We start from the raw sequence: 20,857 nt of genomic DNA, 5'->3' as shown, positions 1-20,857 counted from the left end.
AGGAGGAGCTTGCTGAAAGTGAGTCAGAGGAGGAGGAGCTTGCTGAAAGTGAGTCAGAGGAGGAGGAGCTTGCTGAAAGTGAGTCAGAGGAGGAGGAGCTTGCTGAAAGTGAGTCAGAGGAGGAGGAGCTTGCTGAAAGTGAGTCAGAGGAGGAGGAGCTTGCTGAAAGTGAGTCAGAGGAGGAGGAGCTTGCTGAAAGTGAGTCAGAGGAGGAGGAGCTTGCTGAAAGTGAGTCAGAGGAGGAGGAGCTTGCTGAAAGTGAGTCAGAGGAGGAGGAGCTTGCTGAAAGTGAGTCAGAGGAGGAGGAGCTTGCTGAAAGTGAGTCAGAGGAGGAGGAGCTTGCTGAAAGTGAGTCAGAGGAGGAGGAGCTTGCTGAAAGTGAGTCAGAGGAGGAGGAGCTTGCTGAAAGTGAGTCAGAGGAGGAGGAGCTTGCTGAAAGTGAGTCAGAGGAGGAGGAGCTTGCTGAAAGTGAGGAGAAGGTAAGCTATTAAAGTCGGGGGCTTACCTGGGCTTGGGCCTACTTGGTTCGGCTGGGAGTCGGAGGAGGAGCTTGGAGAGAGTCAGGCTGTGAGTCAGAGGAGGAGGAGCTTGCTGAAAGTGAGTCAGAGGAGGAGGAGCTTGCTGAAAGTGAGTCAGAGGAGGAGGAGCTTGCTGAAAGTGAGTCAGAGGAGGAGGAGCTTGCTGAAAGTGAGTCAGAGGAGGAGGAGCTTGCGAAAAGTGAGTCAGAGGAGGAGGAGCTTGCTGAAAGTGAGGAGAAGGTAAGCTATTAAAGTCGGGGGCTTACCTGGGCTTGGGCCTACTTGGTTTGGCAGGGAGTCGGAGGAGGAGCTTGGAGAGAGTCGGGCTGTGAATCAGAGGAGGAGGAGCTTGCTGAAAGTGACAGGATTAATTGGTCAAGGGGCCAATAAAAGGAGTGAAAGGGGAGGGAGCGGCCAGCGAGGAGTGGAGCAGTGAAGGAGTGAGACTTCCTGGCTTTGGCTTATCAGGCTTCGGCGAAAGCAGGCAAGGAGAAAAGGTAAGCTGAGTTATTTGCCTTCGTATTCAGAGTCATGCCAATAGGGTTAGTGCTCTGTACTGGGTGTCAGATGTGGGAACAATGGGTGACCTCCACCTTCCCAAATGGCCACATCTGCACCAGGTGTACTGAGATGCAGTTACTAAGGGAGCGAATTAGGGATATGGAGTTGCAGATTGATGACCTGCAGCTGTAAGGGAGAGTGAGAAGTTAATCGACTCAACATTCAGGCCGATAAATACTCCAGAACCCGTGTGGGGTCAGTGGGAAACCGTCAGGGGGAGAAGGAAAAAAGCAAAAAAAAACGGAGAGCACACCACTGACTATCCCACTCAGTAATAGTTATATTGTGTCGGATTCTGTTGAAGGAGATGACCGGACAGAAGATGGCCACAGGCACCAGGTCAATGGCAATGAGCCTGGCAGAGTGGTGCAAAAGAAAAGGAGAAATGCAGTAGTTAATGGGGACTCCATTGTCAGGGGTACAGACAGGAGGTTCTGTGAGCCTGATAAGTATACCCGCATGGTGTGCTGTCTCCCTGGTGCAAGGGTACGAGATATCACAAATCGGGTCCAAAATATTCTGAGAGGAGAGGGAGAGCAGCCTGATGTCTTGGTAAATGTGGGTACAAACGACACTGACAAGAAAAGGGAGGAGGTAATGAAAAAAGGATTACAGTGAGCTGGGACGAAAGCTGAAAGACAGGAACGCTAGGGTGGTGATCTCGGGATTACTACCTGTTCCAAATTCAAGTGATGAAAAGAATGTAAGGATAAGGAAAATGAACGTGTGGCTGAGGTGCTGGTGTACAAGGCAAGGATTTAGTTTCTTGGATCATTGGGATCTCTTTTGGGGAAGGCATGATCTTTACAAGAGGGACGGGTTGCACCTAAATCCAAAAGGTGTCAACATTTTGGCAAGTATGTTTGGTACAGCAGCGGGGCAAGGTTTAAACTAATCTGGCAGGGGTATGGGAACCAGAATGACAGGGAAAAGGGTAGGGAAGATAAAGAAATGGTCAGGAAAAGTAAAATAGGAAAAGTAATGTTGGGAGGAGAAAGTAAAAAATCAGATGGTGCAGTGAGTTTTCGGGTCAATGATAGTCTTAAGAAAATTACAAAGAAAAATAATGGGCAGAAAAATCAAAAGAAAAGGTTACAGAAGTCATTAGATATTAAAAGGACAAAGAGCATAAGGGCACTTTATCTGAATGCCCGCAGTATTAGAAATAAGGTTAGTGAACTTGAGGTGCAAATCGGTACCCATGCCTATGATTTGGTAGCCATCATGGAAACATGGCTACAAGGTAAATGGGAATTAAACTTTCAAGGGTATCAGGTGGTGCAAAGAGATAGACAGGATGATAAGGGAGGTGGAGTTGCACTCTTAATCATATACAAGATCTAAAGAGCATAATGTTGAGTCCATTTGGGTAGAGATAAAGAATAACAAAGGGAAAAAAATTATTGGTGGGTGTTTTCTATCGCCCATCAAATAACAATAGTTTAGTGGCACAGGAAATAAATAGAGAGATAAGTGAGACATGTAATAATGATACGGCAGTAGTCATGGGGGACTTTAACTTCCATATAGATTGGGAAAATCAAGTTGGTCGTGCAAGTCTAGAAGAGGACTTCATAGAATGCATCCGCGATAGCTTTCTTGAGCAGCATGTTAAGGAACCCACAAGAGAAAATGCTCTCCTGGATCTAGTGTTGTGCGATGAGATAGGTAGAGTAAATGATGTAATAGTTAGAGACTATCTGGGAAATGGTGATCATAGTATGATTGAATTTCTCATTCAGATGGAAGGGGAAATAGTTAGATCCAAAACTAATATATTATGCTTAAACAGGGGTGACTGGGAGCGTGGAAAGATGGCGTAAGGATCAGACGTGCCTTCCAGTCCTCTCCTGACTCTATCTTATTGTTTTGTCTAGAAATGCCTGTTAAAATTCTTTAAAAGTTTAGATAATTTCAGTGCTGTTAATTTAACTTATGATGGTACAATTGGTGGAAAAAAGCAAAAATAAAATGACAACATATCATCAAAAAACTACATTTTCCAAAAGTTCAAGTTTTGGAGCCTACCTACAGGAAAGACACCGGGACTCAGCGTGAAATGGTTCCGAGGAGAGAGGTACAGTGTTCGGATGTAGATCTCTATGTTACATCGGTAGAGCCCCCTAAAGAGATGCGCCAAACAGCCTTTAGAACAAAGAGTTACTCAAAGGCATTTGTCAACTGTAGAGGTGGCGCTGCAAACTGCATCTCTTGAGATACAAGACCCTATACAACTTGATGTACTGAGAGAATTTAATACATTATGGACTGGGGAAAACCCTGGCCAGCATCCTCCAGTCATTGGAGAGGCTGTGGCTGGGGTTTCCACACGCAGTCATACAACAAGGAAGGCAACCAGAATGAAGGAAGGCAACCAGAATGAAGGAAGGCAACCAGAATGAAGGAAGGCAACCAGAATGAAGGAAGGCAACCAGAATGAAGGAAGGCAACCAGAATGAAGGAAGGCAACCAGAATGAAGGAAGGCAACCAGAATGAAGGAAGGCAACCAGAATGAAGGAAGGCAACCAGAATGAAGGAAGGCAACCAGAATGAAGGAAGGCAACCAGAATGAAGGAAGGCAACCAGAATGAAGGAAGGAATAGAAGATTTTTTGGAGAAGAAGCAGGAATCTGTTGAGCCAAAATCTCTTCCAATTGAAAAGATTTTTGTGAATCTTGAATCTAAATTATCTTATACAATGCAGGGATTATCCAAGATTATGACTGAACTTGGTACTAGGTTTAATACTTTGGTGAAAATACATTCTCAACAGATGGCTGAGTTTGGAGCTTTTAAGCTTGAAGTGAGAGATAAATTTAATTAGTGTGAAGAAGATATAGACGAAATACGGGATCAAGTTTTTGATGTGACCAAAATGGTCGAAGACTTACAAACTCAAAATAAAAATTTGGTGAAAAAGATTGATTATTTGGAAAACCAATCCAGACGGAACAATATAAAGATTATTGGTTTGCCGGAAGGTATGGAGGGACCAGACCCAAGAAAATTTTTTACTGAATGGATTCCGCAGGTGCTGGGTCAAGAACATTTCCCGGAAGGTATAATACTGGAACGTGCTCACAGAGCCTTGTGTAGAAGACCTATTTCAGGTCAAAGTCCAAGACCTGTTTTAGTTCGTTGCTTGAATTATTACGACAGAGAAATAATTTTACGAGTGGCTATTAGAAATGCACAACAGAGAAAATCACCCTTGATGATTTAAAATAATCGAGTTTTCTTCTATGCGGATTTGAGTCAAGAAGTTATGTTCCAACGATGGGAATTCAATCCTGCTAAAGAGTTGTTGTGGAAGAAAGGTTACAAGGCAACCTTTAGATATCCAGCTGTTTTGAAGGTTTTTCAAGATGGTTACCAACCAAAGTTCTTTGATTCTCCAAAGGAAGCTATAGCATTTGCTCAAGAGCTGCCAATTACTCAGTTTCAACAGAGACATAGTCCGCCGCGATCTCTAAGGAGACAAGAGATGGAAGAAAAGAGCCGTGCTCCAAGAAGGAATGGTTGTAATGGTGACTCAGCAGTTCGAACTGATTAAAAGAAGAGTTGTCCTTTTTTTTCTAATGTTTTTTTTTAAAAAGGGATATTAAATAACGATGATGTTAGTTTAAGATGAAGTGAGAGTTGGGGGAGAGAACTGGATAGGCACTATTTCCTGAAAGTCATCTGCTACGTGTGAGTTATCTCACACCCATTTTTTTTTGGGAGTTACCGCATTGCGCGGTTTAGATGGGAGGGGGTATTTTTAACCTCCTACCCATTTTTTTTCTTTTTTTGTATTATTAGATTAAAGAGTGAAGGTTTTTTTTTTGTTTAAATATTTTAAAAAAGCATAAGTATTTGATTGTTTAAAAAACTAAAAATTTATGTTTTTTTTTGTAAAGTTTATTCAGTAGATAAGGAATATTTGAAATTTAAATGTGAATGGGATGGATAAGTTTTTTTTAATATTTTTTTAACTTTAAGGTGAAAGGAGTGGTAATTCTGGTGTAAATTATTTTGCTATTTTAGTTATAGAACGAAGGGAATAATGGTGAAAGTTATAAATTGAATTGTACAATTCTTAATGAGGCTTGAATTTTGTTTGTGGTTTATGCTCCATTTGTTGAAGATATAGATTTAATTGTAGATGTGTTTTTATTATTTGGATATCTGAATTTTAACATAATGATTGGGGATATTTAAATGTGGTATTGGAGCTTTTATTGGATAACTATTCAAGAGTAAAAGGGAAAAATGGTGGAAGAGTACTAAAATTGAATTGTACAATGCTTAATGAGGTTTGAATTTTGTTTTAAGGTGGTGGTTTATGTGACTAATATGATGATAGATGTGAAGTTAGTTGATATTTGGTGAAGGTTTATCTCTATAGAGAGTTTTTTTTCATCTTTTTTTCATGCTACAATTTTTTTTAAGAATTGATTATTGTTTAAGAATTTTTGATAGATAATGTTACTAACTTTACTAATTTTTTTATATTAAGTTTGAGTTAAATATATGTTTCATCTTAACTGTTTGTTAAATATATGCATTTAAGTTTGATTTAAATATGGTTTTGAAGTCTGAAAACTTAGTATTAATTACTTTTCTTTTTGTTAGTATTTTAATCGGTTATGTTTTTTTTGTAAGTGGGTTTTTTTCTCACATATATTATTAACTTTATTAATTCTTCACTCTTTATTTTGGGGAGGGGGGTTGGACTAATTTGAGTTGGGTTATTAATGTGTAATAATTATTGGGGAGGGTATAGTTTATTTAGATTACTGATATTGTATTGTAATTTTATTATTTTATTCTTAATTTTTTTTAAATGTAATCCTATATGTTATTCATGTTATAAAATCTTAAATAAAGTTTAAAAAAACAGAGGTGACTACTATAGGATGAAGGAGGAATTGGGCAGAGTGGACTGGGAGCACAGACTCATTGATGAAACAGTTGAGGAACAGTGGAAGATTTTCAAAGAAATATTTTATAATGCTCAACAAAAATATATTCCGGTCAGGAAAAAGCACAGCAAAAGAGGGAAAAATCAACCGTGGTTAACAAAGGAAATAAAGGAGAGTATAAAATTGAAGGCACAGGTGTACAAAGCTGCAAAGAGCAGTGGGAAACTGGAAGATTGGGAAAACTTTAAGAGACAACAAGGGGTTACAAAGCAGGTAATAAGAAATGGGAAAAAGGATTATGAAAGTAAATTGGCACAAAATATGAAAACAGAAAGCAAATAATTTTATAAATATATAAAACGGAAGAGGGTGGCCAGAGTTAACATAGGACCCTTGGAGGATGAGAAAGGAAAACTGGTAGCAAAAATGAGGAAATGGCCGAGGCATGAAACAAATATTTTGTGTCAGTCTTCACGGTGGAAGACATGTCCAGCATGCCCAAGTGCGGAGTTAAGGATGCAAATGTTGGGGAGGGCCTTGATAAAATAGTTGTTACAAAGGAAGTAGTGATGGAGAAACTAATGGGACTAAAGCCAGGCAAATCACCTGGTCCTGATGATATGCATCCAAGGGTTCTGAAGGAAATGCCAGAAGTTATAGTTGATGCATTGGTGGTCATATACCAAAATTCCTTGGATTCTGGGCAGGTCCCGGCAGACTGGAAGACAGCAAATGTCACGCCACTTTTTAAGAAGGGATGTAGGCAGAAGACTGGAAATTATCGGCCAATTAGCTTGACGTCTGTAGTTGGAAAAATGCTTGAAGCCGTCGTTAAAGATGAAATAGTGAAACTTTTGGAACGTAAGGGTTCAATCAGGCAGACGCAGCATGGTTTTAGAAAGGGAAGATCTTGTTTGTAAAACTTGTTAGGATTCTTTGAGGATATAATGGGTGCGGTGGATAGAGGAGAACAGGTTGATGTTGTATATTTGGATTTCCAGAAAGCGTTTGATAAGGTGCCGCACAAGAGACTTCTCGGTAAGTTACAGGAAAGTGGAGTCCTGGGAGGTATAGTGACCTGGATTGAAATTGGGTTGTCTGACAGGAGGCAGAGAGTCGGGATAAATGGGAGTTTTTCAGGTTGGCAGAGAGTGGTAAGTGGGTTGCCGCAGGGGTCAGTGTTAGGCCCACAACTGTTCATCATTTACATTGATGACTTGGAGGAGGGGTCAAAATGTGGTGTAGCCAAGTTTGCGGATGACACCAAATTGAGTGGAAGAGCAAATTGTAATGAGGATGTGGAGAGTCTGCAGAGGGATATAGTTAAGCTGGATGAGTGGGCAAAGGTCTGGCAGATGGAGTACAATGTTAGTAAGTGTGAGGTTATTCACTTTGGCAAGAAAAATAAAAGAGCTGAATATTATTTAAAGGGTGAAAAACTACAGCATGCTGTTGTGCAGAGGGACTTGGGACTGCTTGTGTATGAATCGCAAAAAGTTAGGTTGCAGGTGCAGCAGGTTATTAAGAAGGCAAATGGAATGTTGGCCTTCATCGCTAGCGAAATTGAATTCAGGAGTAGGGAGGTAATGTTGCAACTGTATAAGATACTGGTGAGACCGCACCTGGAGTACTGTGTCCAGTTCTGGTCTCCATATTTGAGGAAGGATATACTGGCTTTGGAGATGGTCCAGAGGAGGTTTACTAGGTTGATCCCTGGGATGAAGGGGTTGACTTATAATGAAAGATTAAATCGTCTAGGATTGTATTCGCTCGAGTTCAGAAGAATGAGAGGAGATCTTATGGAAACATATAGGATTATGTAGGGTATGGATAGGATAGATGTAGGAAGGTTTTTTGAGCTGGCTGGGTAAACTAAAACGAGAGGACACAGTCTCAAGATTCGGGGGAAGTAGATTTAGGACAGAGATAAGGAAAAATAGTTTTTCCCAGAGTAGTGAATGTTTGGAATTCTCTAACCAGGGAAGTGGTTGAGTCTGCCTCATTAAACATATTTAAAATTTGGTTCAATAAATTTTTACATGATAGAGGAATTAGGGGATATGGGGAGAAGGCAGGTAGGTGGAGTTAGGTCATAAATTAGATCAGCCATGATCGTATTGAATGGCGGAGCAGGCTCGGTGGGCCATTTTTGGCCTACTCCTGTTCCTACTTCCTATGTTCTTATGTTTCTATATCAGAATGAATCTATTTGTGATTAAAAGACCAAAACGCAAGAGATTGTCGATTGACTCTCCAAGTTCTAATCTAAAGTTAGGCAAAGCCACACCACCATCTACCTCAGATCTCTGTTGAAGAACTTTATTAAGGTGAGGATGCTTGCACTTCCTTATTTAAGCTATGGCCGAATCAAGCAAGTCAAAAAATGATTTAGGAACAAATATTGGAACAGATTGAAAAAATATATAAAAAGGTAGGTAAGATTCATTTTAATAGAATTTATGCGACCAACTAAGGGAGACCTTATTTTCAATCCCTTTCCTCTGTATCCCCAAAATGTACTTGGGGATAAATGTATTTTGTAATCTCACAAAATGCAGTTGTTAATGGTTCAATCAGCAGATCAAATAATAAAGGACTTAATGGGAATCATTGATAGGTGTCACATTGCAGATTGAAAGGCTGAGATTGTTGTAAATTAGTAAGAATTGTGGCAGATGGATGTGAATATAATAATTAGGCCATGCAATAAAATTAGAACCAAAATTAAAATTTTCAAGAGTTCTAAACACATCCCCATACCATTTGATCAAAAACTTTTTCTGCATCCATTGAAAGAATACACTCAGGAGTTTTCCCAGAGGACAAAACATAATATCCATTAAGCGACATATATCAAAATAGGAATAGTGGCTTTTAAAGGACTCCCTCTGATCTTCAGAAATAACTGATGGCTAAATGTTTTCTATCCTCTTGGATAAAGTTTTCGCCAAAATTTTAGCATTCACGTTCAATAAGGATATTGGTGTATAGGAAGAACATTCAGTTGGGTCTTTTCTTCACAATTAAACATATGCACGCCTTATTAAATTAATCTAGAAATTTACCCTGTTCAAACAAATCTGCAAACGCTACCTTTAGGTCAGGTGTGAGCAAGTGAGAAAATAATTTGAAAAATTCAATAGGGAACCCATCAGGTCCAGGGCCTTTCCAGATTGTAATGAAGAAATAGCAACTGTTATTTCTTGCAAGATAGATTCATCCAGTGTAATTTGATTTTCTGAAGATAAATACATAATTTATCTCAGAATGATCTGAAGATATACCATAATCTTTATGCACCTTTATTTGCTGCTTAACACCAAATCCTCTCAATTGATTAGCCATAACCTTACCAGATTTATCACCATGAATATAAAATTGACTTTTAGTCTTCAAAATTTATCATTTGATTGGATATGTTGAGAAGATTAAATTTTAAGTTCAATCCACTTTTTTTAAATGTACTTCTGAATTTCTAGTTTGAGTGTATTGTTAATCTAACTGTTTAATTTGTTTAACTCAGATCTTTCTTTATTAGTCTTCCTTTTTTACCAACAGTATACAAAATGATTTGCCCCTTAGAAAAGCCTTCAAAGTATTCCATATACCCAAAATGAAAGTATCCAAAGAGATATTAGTATCAAAAAAGAAAATCATCTGTTCTTCTATAAATTTATCAAAATCCTTATCTGATAACAGTACTGAATTAAAGTGTCAATGTCTTTTTAACTTGAGAAAAATTAGGAAGAGGCAATGAAAATGTAACAGGGGTGTGATCAGCATAAACATTTGCCAAAACCACTATTTTATCATGTAATTTCCCTGAAGCAATAATAAAACTGTTAGAATCCAAAAACATACTAAAGGGATTATTTTGATCAATAAGGATCAACACCCCTCTAGATTTAGCTCAATGGGAAGAATGGTAGTGCTACCTCCCCCCACCCCGGCACAAAATATCACTGCCATGAATATGTCCCTCCTGCAAAAATATAATCTTAGCATTAAGTTGTTTTAAATGTGAAGCCACTTCCCTTCATTTTACAACACAAATTAGGTCATTTACATCCCAACTAGGAAACTTAATTTTTAGCGATTGTGAATTGTGTGCAGTGACATTCCAGAGTACTTTTACGACCTGCTTCTCAGATCAGCAGTTCCTTCATTTGATAGTTATGTAGATGGTTTTTGCCCTATTTCGGCCTAGGCAGGCAGTAGTGAATGGCACACTCTATTAAGCTCCGGTGGTTTACCAAGAGATTAGAAAACAATTCAATAAGCACGCCAACTTCAGTATTTTCTACCAAGCCCATGATACGCTAATCAATAATTCTCACTATTAATTTCCTGTTATTATTTTCCAGATGACAAATCCGGTTGCTCAAATCTTTTAAAGTAGATTTTGTTGCTCCAATGCCAGAAATCTATCATTCATAACTATAAATTCTTTAGTGATGAACACTGACCTGTTCAAGTGCTTCAAAGATTCTCTTGGTATTCAGGTTTGTGGTGGATTAGTCGGAGTTTCATGCTTTTTTTCTATTTTTTGATTTCCTGACCTTGCTGCACCTTGTATCCATTTCCACTTAGATGAGAACACAAAATATGAATTTCGACACCTCTAAAAGTTTTAAAAAGGTAAACAGGAGTAAAAGAATACTGAAAGTACAGAGCTGATATAGAGACGACTACTCCATATCATGCCCAATTGGAAGTCTCCTGCTTTGATTTCCCTTGGGGAAGATAAACCTTGGCTGACCCATCAGCACCACACTCAAAACCATAGACTTAAAGAATTTAAAGAGCAAAATATACCATTGAAGCTGTCCCTGTATCTCTTTATATAAACCAAATTTAAAGAGCAAAATATACCATTGAAGCTGTCCCTGTATCTCTTTATATAAACCAAATATTCTGAATGCTCAGTGACACTCTTCCTGAACAAAATCTCTTTTTGGTATCTGTATTAACTGTTCACATATTTGAAATTATTGGCAATGAAATACTAGTTGACAGCTTAGAATGTGATGGATACGATTTGCAACCTGCATGAAACTTTAATAAGAAAAATCAATTTATTCTGATTATTCATGAACAAATGCTAACAATAATAAGATATAAATAGGACCTCAGCAGCAGGAGATAGTTTACAGAAATCTGGCTCACAGCTGAGAGGGAAATGTGTCACCCTTCATCTTGTTTACCAATTAGAGCACCTTTTATTAAAGAGCATAAAGATATTCATAAGGCAACAAATTCACATAAAAGTAAAATGAAACTAACAGAAATAGCTGACAAAAATATCCGACGTAGGCTTTGCATGAGGTGAAATCTATTGAGGGCATACAAAAAGCAATGATGCTGAAATAGAGGGTTGAAATGTAACTTATTGTGATGGGAGCAGATGGTGTGAGGAGGGGTTAGGGACAGGTGGAAGGGACAGTTGTTGTGAGATGGGAGGGGCATGTTATCAGTGGACGACAGTCAAAGAAATGGTCTGCACTGCATTTTTGTAAATCTTCAAGGTATTCACGTCATTATAATATTTGTAGGTCAACTGAGCAAAGCAGGCATGACTACATTTCAACTCTATCTCCCAGTTGTAGATTGGTGACTGCACGATAGAGGGTGAGTTGCACTATAGATGAGAGACAAAAAGGATTACAATGGCTGCCTCAAGATTCAACAATTCACTGTTAGATGTCAGGGCACTCAGGATACATTGCAGTTTTCAAGTATTATGGCCAAGAGGAATTCAGAAGATGTCTTTTGTGACCATCTCCCCAGAATTAGGTAAATGACTTGTGGGGCGCAATTCAACTACTTATTAATTTAACCACCTTGTGCCAGAAAAATGCAGGCCAAACAACATCAGGTGGTGACTCAAAGAGGACAAAGCAATTCAGAAACATCACTGCTGACACTCTCAAGAATGAACTATTCTTCGAGTTGTTGCTGAGACAAGATCATAGAGAGCTAATGGATGCTGCAACATCTGTCTGTTCTGTGGCAGTGAAATCATTACATGTACATTCTGATTTACTGATCTATTATAGTTTTCCCACTTCTCAATGCAGTAAAAACCCCCGGTATCTGGCACCTATGGGGATTGGTTGATGACGGATAAGTGAATATTCTGGTTCCTTGAGGTTGCATGTTGATTGCATTGGCAAACCAACCACTAGGGGGAGCACCAATTTTAAACTTTCATATTTTATACCTTATTATTTTCTGCAATTATTTTTGCCGGTGGCTTAAGGGAGTTGGCTGCTTTAATTCCAGATAACATGGATTTTACTGTACATCAAGAATTATTTTATTTCATAAGACCATTTGCTAACTAGTGACCATTGAGGAAAGTTTGAAATCTTGCAGCTTGTGAATAATACATATTGCTGCTCCTGTGACAGTTGGTTGTGCCATCCTACTCTAGGTCCCACACTATTGTCCCCAAAGGAACACTCGTATTGGCAGGACTCCAGATGCAGTTTACAAACTGGCACCTTCAAAAGTTTGCAAAGTGAACAACAGCAAGGTCCACAAAATCAGATCCAAGGTTAAAAAAAACTGTTTACTCTGTTAGCTCAGCCTTGTCCCAACATAATTTCCCAGAAGAAAACATATCTCACAGAGTTCTTCATGAAACCAAGAAGTCTAGCTTTGTTAGTTTGAAGCAGGAACAGAAATTACTCATCCAGTCAGGACAAATCTGGCTCAAGATTATTTTATTGTCATGTAATAAAACAGAATATATTACACAGAATATACTTTAATTTATCCAAAGACAGCCAAATATTCAGCATCAACAAAAATTTCCCAGTGCCCCTTACTGTCAGATAATGAGAAGCAAAAGGAAGTCACTCGCCTTCAGTACTCCCTCAGCCTCTGTAGCCACACAGCCTTCAGGTCAAACCATCAGCAACTTGAGCTTCATATGTACATCCATGACATGACCAGGAAACTTCTCATATCTTGGATTTAATATTATAGTTTGATGACTTTCACCAGGAAAGTCAGTTAATAAATGTTTTAAATTGCTCAGAAGAGGGGTGAACAGAGTGGATCTAAATAAAATAACTAAGGACATCTCACTTTGATTTCGCTGGAGCATTTCAGGAAATCGAAGCACAGCAAGTTTAAATCAAAAGTGCCAATTAATTGTCCTTTTCAAAAGACACCTTTTTAGATTACCACATCTTCTGCAGTCATTGCCAATGTATAGCTCGCTTACTGAATGCTAAACACAAAATGCGTCCAGTTGTTGGCAAACGAACATGCAAAATGGGGGCCAGGCTTAGGTCATTCATTCCTTCAAGCCTTTATGCAAGGAGACTAAAATTGTATACAATGCTCCAGCTGTGGGCTCATCAAGGCCCCATTTCATCTGTGACCTTGTACTCAAATCTTCTGGCAACAAGAAATTATATAGCATTTCCCATCTTGCCTTCAATACTGGTATCGCAGCTCTGATAGAAGGCCACCCACCAATGGTTCCTCTTTCCACACTGGGTGCCTACCTAAAGGAGGGTTTCCGTTAGTTTCAGCATTTTATTGATAATATTCTGATTTACGTCTCAGTTAAAAGGGTAACATTTTACATTTTATGGAGCAGAAAAATCAGAATCATTTCAGAACAGAAGTCAACATGCAATTATGAAAATCAGCCAAATGATGGGAGAAGCAAACTGGGTGATCTGGGGAATTAGTTGTGACATTTAGGCAGCATGATGGGAGAATTTATGTAGCTCTGTGTGGGTTCTCAACAGCTGATGGAGTCCAGGGAGAAATATGTATTGTCTGCGGGGAATTTAGAGTGACAGGTGATATGAGCTGATCCGTCTTGTTAGTCATTCGCCAAAGAAGATCTGAGATTCGTGTTGTTAATCAGAATACTAAATACGTTCAGCTTTTGGTAAGGAATGCAGAAATGGATGATATGCACTGAAGGATTAATTCCTTTATTCAAATGTTTATCAAGTAAACAAGTGGCACAATAGAAATTTCTCTGCAAAGTGAGCATCATAGAGAAGGCCAATTACAGTGGCCCTCCCAGTGGTGGATTGTTCTCTAATCCTTTCCCAGGACGAGCAGTCCAGCCACAAAGCCATCACATTCCCTCCAGCGGTTAGGTATCAGAAATACGACTGTGGATTAACTGACTGTGCCTGTTAAATAGAACTTCAATATTAAAATTATGTAATATACTGTATTATTCCCCAGGAATATCCTGGTTGACTTTACATCTAGCTGCTTTAAAATGTTTGCCCAAATAAGATAAACTTATCAACAATGGGAGACAATGTTAACTGCTCAGTCCAAGAATCCGCCCTGCTCCAGCTCCCTCAACAGCCCCTAAGGCTAGAGCTGGATGAGGTCCTCACCCGGGAAGAGACATATAAGGCAATTGAACAACTGAAAAGTGGCAAAGCAGCAGGTATGGATGGAATCCCCCCACAGAGGTCTGGAAGGCTGGCGGCAAAACTCTGCATGCCAAACTGCACGAGTTTTTCAAGCTCTGCTGGGACCAAGGAAAGCTGCCTCAGGACCTTCGTGATGCCATCATCATCACCCTGTACAAAAACAAAGGCGAGAAATCAGACTGCTCAAACTACAGGGGAATCACGCTGCTCTCCATTGCAGGCAAAATCTTCGCTAGGATTCTCCTAAATAGAATAATATCTAGTCTCGCCGAGAATGTTCTCCCAGAATCACAGTGCGGCTTTCGTGCAAACAGAGGAACTGACATGGTCAGCTCCAAGAAAAGTGCAGAGAACAAAACAAAGGACTCTACATCACCTTTGTTGACCTCACCAAAGCCTTCGACACCGTGAGCAGGAAAGGGCTTTGGCAAATACTAGAGCGCATCGGATGTCCCCCAAAGTTCCTCAACATGATTATCCAACTGCACGAAAACCAACAAGGTCGGGTCAGATACAGCAATGAGCTCTCTGAACCCTTCTCCATTAACAATGGCGTGAAGCAAGGCTGTGTTCTCGCACCAACCCTCTTTTCAATCTTCTTCAGCATGATGCTGAACCAAGCCATGAAAGACCCCAACAATAAAGACGCTGTTTACATCCGGTACCGCACGGATGGCAGTCTCTTCAATCTGAGGTGCCTGCAAACTCACACCACGACACAAGAGCAACTTGTCCGTGAACTACTCTTTGCAGACAATGCTGCTTTAGTTTCCCATTCAGAGCTAGCTCTTCAGCGCTTGACATCCTGTTTTGTGGAAACTGCCAAAATGTTTGGCCTGGAAGTCAGCCTGAATAAAACTGAGGTCCTCCATCAGCCAGCTCCCCACCATGATTACCAGCCCCCCCCCACATCTCCATTGGGCACACAAAACTCAAAACAGTCAACCAGTTTACCTATCTCGGCTGCACCATTTCATCGGATGCAAGGATCGACAACGAGATAGACAACAGACTCGCCAAGGCAAATAGCGCCTTTGGAAGACTAGACAAAAGAGTCTGGAAAAACAACCAACTGAAAAACCTCAAAGATTAGTGTATACAGAGCCGTTGTCATACCCACACTCCTGTTTGGCTCCGAATCATGGGTCCTCTACCGGCGTCACCTACGGCTCCTAGAACGCTTCCACCAGCGTTGTCTCCGCTCCATCCTCAACATTCATTGGAGTGACTTCATCCCTAACATTGAAGCACTCGAGATGGCAGAGGCCGACAGCATTGAATCCATGCTGCTGAAGATCCAACTGCGCTGGGCAGGTCACGTCTCCAGAATGGAGGTCCATCGCCTTCCCAAGATCGTGTTATATGGCGAGCTCTCCACTGGCCACTGTGACAGAGGTGCACCAAAGAAGAGGTACAAGGACTGCCTAAAAAAATCTCTTGGTGCCTGCCACATTGACCACCGCCAGTGGGCTGATATCGCCTCAAACCGTGCATCTTGGTGCCTCACAGTTCAGTGGAGACCGCAGAGCCCACCTCACTGACAAAAGACAAAGGAGGAACAACCCAACACCCAACCCCAACCAACCAATTTTCCCCTGCAACCGCTGCAACCGTATCTGCCTGTCCCGCATTGGACTTGTCAGCCACAAACGAGCCTGCAGCTGACGTGGTCATTTACCCCTCCATAAATCTACGTCCGCGAAGCCAAGCCAAAGAACAGTAAAAACCCTATTATCCAGCACATATGAGATTGGCAAATGCCAGATAAGTGAATCTTCTAATTGCTTGCGATTGCATGTTGTGTGATTAGTGAACTGTCCACGAAGGGGCACAGATTTTAAGCTTTTGTATTTTTTAACCTATTTATTTTCTGATTTTTTTTTTGCTGGTTGCTTGAGGCTTGAATTCTACTGTATTCAATCCTGGTATACCTATTCATGGATATAATAGAGCCTTTAATTCTTTATGACCCCGTCACATGCATAAATGTTGCTGACATGCAAGCAAACATCAGAATACTTCGAAGAACAAATGCCACGCCCTAGTACTGATAATAAAGGTCACAGCACACAAAAAAAATGACTTTTATCAGCATGTAAAGAATATTCATTGTTCCTTATTTGTATGTATATTCATTTAGACCAGTGATTTTCAAACTGTCCCCCTAAACTTACATTTCACTTTAAAAAAAATATCCATGTTATGTGCTGTGTAGTTAGTAAGGGATTACTTAAGGTGGTATGTGAGTGGGAAGGGAAGGTGGAGAATCACTGATCTAGACCCAAATGATACTGAAATATTTTGCTGGAGAAAAACCATCATTGCCCCATTTCCTTTGGAGTTATGAAACCGTGCACATAACGAGTCAATCAGGTACGATTAAAATAGTGGTTATCAAACTTTTTCTTTCAATCTACCTAATATTCCTTACTAATCACAGAAGACCTATGGCATATGGATTTCTTAAGGTGGAATGCGAGTTTGGGGGCAGTTTGAAAACCACCGATTTGGACAAAATGCGATTCTGCCCCCTTACTTTCTACTATATAATACAAAGTCAGTTTTCACTCACTCATCATATGTAATATCTACAAGAGATTCAAATGTTCTGCCAAAATAAAAGGTATATTCTGTTTCTACATTGTTTAAAAATTCAGCAAATTTTCTGTTGTTATTCGTAATATCACAATAATCCTGGATCATTTATCCTTGCAATAAAAGGGGCCTCACAATCTAATCTCTGTACTAGTTCAATAAATAATTGGATTTGAACAATAAATATGAATTGAATTTGCAACAAAACTTAAAACTGATAGAAGTATTTAAGATTATGAAAGGGATAGACAGAGTGGATGTGGATAGACTATTTCCGTTAAGAGGAGGAAAGATTAAAACAAGAGGACATGAGTTAAGAATTAAGGGGCAGAGGTTTAGAGGTAACATGAGGGGGAACTTCTTTACTCAGAGAGTGGTAGCCGTGTGGAATGATCTTCCGGGAGAAATAGTGGCGGCGGAGTCAATTGTATTATTTAAGAAAAGGTTGGACAGGTATATGGATGAGAAGAAGATGGAGGGTTATGGGCATTGTGCAGGGAGGTGGGACTAGAAAGGGGTGTTTGGTTCGGTGTGGACTAGAAGGGCCTAATGGCCTGTTTCCGTGCTGTAATTGTTATGTTATGTTATGACTTGGAGACAATTTTAATGAGGCCACAAAGTCCTTGATGAGCTGTTGAGACTTGGGAGACAAAAAAAAGGGAGATTTCTACAGGTTGGTTTTAAATTCTCTTTCCTGTTGCATTCATTCTTTATCCAATTTTCCTTCAATCTCTTCATTTTCTTTCTTCATCTAATTTGATTTTAATTCATTCTCTATTCTGAAATGTCACCAGTTCAGGAAACAGATTACTCGTGGTTCAGCTAGGGCTCAGATGCAGCATAATAATCAAGGTTTTCCAGCAGTACAAAACATAAAAAACATCAGGCTCTATAAAAGGTTCCAAAGCATGGAAGATGCCCCACTGTATCAAATTCCTATCCATAGTACTGCTACAATACGATGCTGAATATTGAAGAATTCTCTGGCTCAGAGTATTTGTTGCCCAGAGTATTTTTTCATGTTATCTGTTGAATAATCCATTAATAACAGAAGGCTTTAATAGCACAAACAATTACTCCCATAACATTGCAGCAAACTCAAAAATTCAAAAGTAAAATTCAGTACTTTTTTCTTATTCTTAATACCAGCCATGACTATCTGATGTAACCATGACTACACCAGGACTCATTTCAGTTAAGATTCTTTCAAATAACAAGAAATCATGGATAATATAAAGAAAATCCTAGATTTTTATAGAGCCTCTTAGAAACTTAAAGTGCGAAGTACTTTCCAGACAACAAAAAACACTCAATTGTAATGCATAAAACACACCATCAAATAAGCATACAGCAAGTTTATTTAAATAACAATGTGGAAATGACCATATACAGTAAAACCCCTCGTATTCAGAATTTAAGCAACCAGCAAAAGAGGAAAAAAAATTAAAAAAAAGAGGAAATAAAACATGCAAGTTTAAAATTGTAAAAATAAATGTTCTCTGAAGTAACACATCAACCTTTGATGAAGATGGGAGCAAATATTCAGCCAGTGGAGTGCTTTGCTCATGGTAGATGTTTGAATAAAGTTGTCTGGATCAGCAATGGCGTCACTGAGATTGAAAATCTGGTGGATACTGTTCACTGTTGGGGTGACCCTCTTAAAGTGTCTCCTTATCCCTGCTTAGTAAGAGTTGTCTCAGTCAGAGGGTTTATCTGTAAACTTGGGGAAGGGGAGGTTAATTATCTATAATGCTAATGTTTGTCTTTAGGACATCTCCTTGGAGGGAGTGGAGCCTCCAAATGCAGCGACAGTTAAATGTTTTCAAAGAATGTGACTGAAAATAAAGTAAAATGGTTTATATATTAATTCAGGTGAAGTTTATTCAGTACAAGTACAGGATAGTATTTTTGTCTTTTAAACTGTTTATTCTTAATGCAGGTGTATTAGCTAGAAATTGTAAGAATAGGTCTCAAGCAACCATAAAATACACTTATCTGGCATCTACCAATCCCCAGAGGTGAAGGATACCAGTGGTTTTTACTGTATTTTTGAAAAAATGGTACAAAGAGAATCAAAAATATTGGCCAGAATATCAGGGATAAATAAGAAGCAAAGTACTGCAGGTGCTAGAAATCTGAAGTATTTTCATTTTTAAAAACACCAGTGACTGGAAACATTTGGCCCTCATATACTGGACTAAAACTTGGAAGTCACACATAAGTTGGAGGGCACATTTGACCACCCTCTGAACGGGTGGACTGTTCAATATCAAAGCAGCAAGTAGTGAATCCTGTATATTTTATCACTTCTCTGTGATCTGTCTGAAGCCTCATGTCAATTCAGTGAAACAAAAATAGCTGAGAAGCTTTACTTGAGTATTGCATGCGTCACATCTGAATCAGATGCTCTCTGAGCTCAGCTTCAATGGTTTATTTTTAATTAGGATTCATTAGGAACCAGCAATGTCTCTACCTCCAGAGCTACCAAATCATGTGCTTCTTTGTTTAGCCAATGGTAACTGGGATATGAACATTTATAACCCTTAGCCCATTCCACTCAGACACAATTGGTGCTCAAGCTCCTGTCAATTAATTCAGTCTATGACCAATTATTAAACAAGTAAAATGGAGCTTCTTGAGGCTTTCCATACAGACTCTGTAATGGGGTAGTGCACACCTTAATTATAGACAATAGGAGCTGGAGTAGGCCCTTCAGCCCGTCGAGCCAGCACCGCCATTTTACAGATCATGGCTGATCACTACCATCAGTGCCCCTTTCCAGCCTTATCCCCATAACCCTTAACTCCTTTGCCCACTAGAGTCTTATCTAACTCTCTTTTGAACATAATCAGCGAATCTGCCTCTACCACCCTCTCTGGCAGAGCATTCCACAGATTCACACTTCTCTGGGTAAAAAAATGCTTTCTCATCTCCGTCCTAAAGGGCCTACCCTGTATTCTTAAACTATGCCCTCTAGTCCTCGTCTCCCCCATCATTGGGAACAAGTAATCTGACTTCACCCTGTCTATCTCCCTGATAATTTTGTATACCTCAATCATGTCCCCCCTCATCCTTCTAAACTCCATCGGATACAAGTCCAGTTTTTCTAGCCTTTCAGCATATGTCAACCCCGCCATCCCTGGAACTAACCTTGTAAATCTGCGCTGCACACCCTCTATAGCTAGTATGTCCTTCCTCAAAATTGGAGACCAGAACTGGTCTACTCCAATCCCCCCTTTATGAAAGCCAACATGCCATTAGCCATTAGCCTTCTTCACAGCTTTCTGAACCTGCATGCTAGTCTTCAGTGACCGGTGAACAAGTACTCCCAGATCCATTTGCTCCTCCCCACTCCCTAGCTTGTCTCCATTTAAATAATACCCAGCTTTCCTATTATTGCCCCCAAAATGGATAACCTCACATTTTCTTACATTGAACGTCATCTTCCATTCAGCAGCCCACTCCCCCAACCTGTCCAAGTCCCTCTGCATTTTCCTGACATCCTCCTCACACCCCACACTGCCACCCAGTTTCGTGTCATCTGCAAATTTGCTCAAGTTATTAATAATCCCTTCATCCAAATCATTTACATAAATTACAAACACATCCTGCCATCCTGAAAAAGACCCGCTTACCCCAACCCTTTGTTTCCTATTTCTTAACCAATTTTCTATCCATGTCAGCACCTTACCTCCAATACCATGCTCCCTGATCTTGCTCACTAGTCTCCCGTGCGGTACCTTATCAAAGGCCTTCTGGAAGTCCAAATACACCACATCCACTGGCTCTCCCAAGTCCACCCTCTTTGTCACATCCTCGAAAAATTCCAGAAGGTTAGTCAAGCATGACTTACCCTTA

This window comes from Narcine bancroftii, chromosome 1 (genome assembly GCF_036971445.1).
Source record: "Narcine bancroftii isolate sNarBan1 chromosome 1, sNarBan1.hap1, whole genome shotgun sequence".
Lineage (NCBI taxonomy): Eukaryota > Metazoa > Chordata > Chondrichthyes > Torpediniformes > Narcinidae > Narcine > Narcine bancroftii.
The sequence above is the reverse complement of the archived record's forward strand: the minus strand, read 5'-3'. Positions refer to the sequence as shown.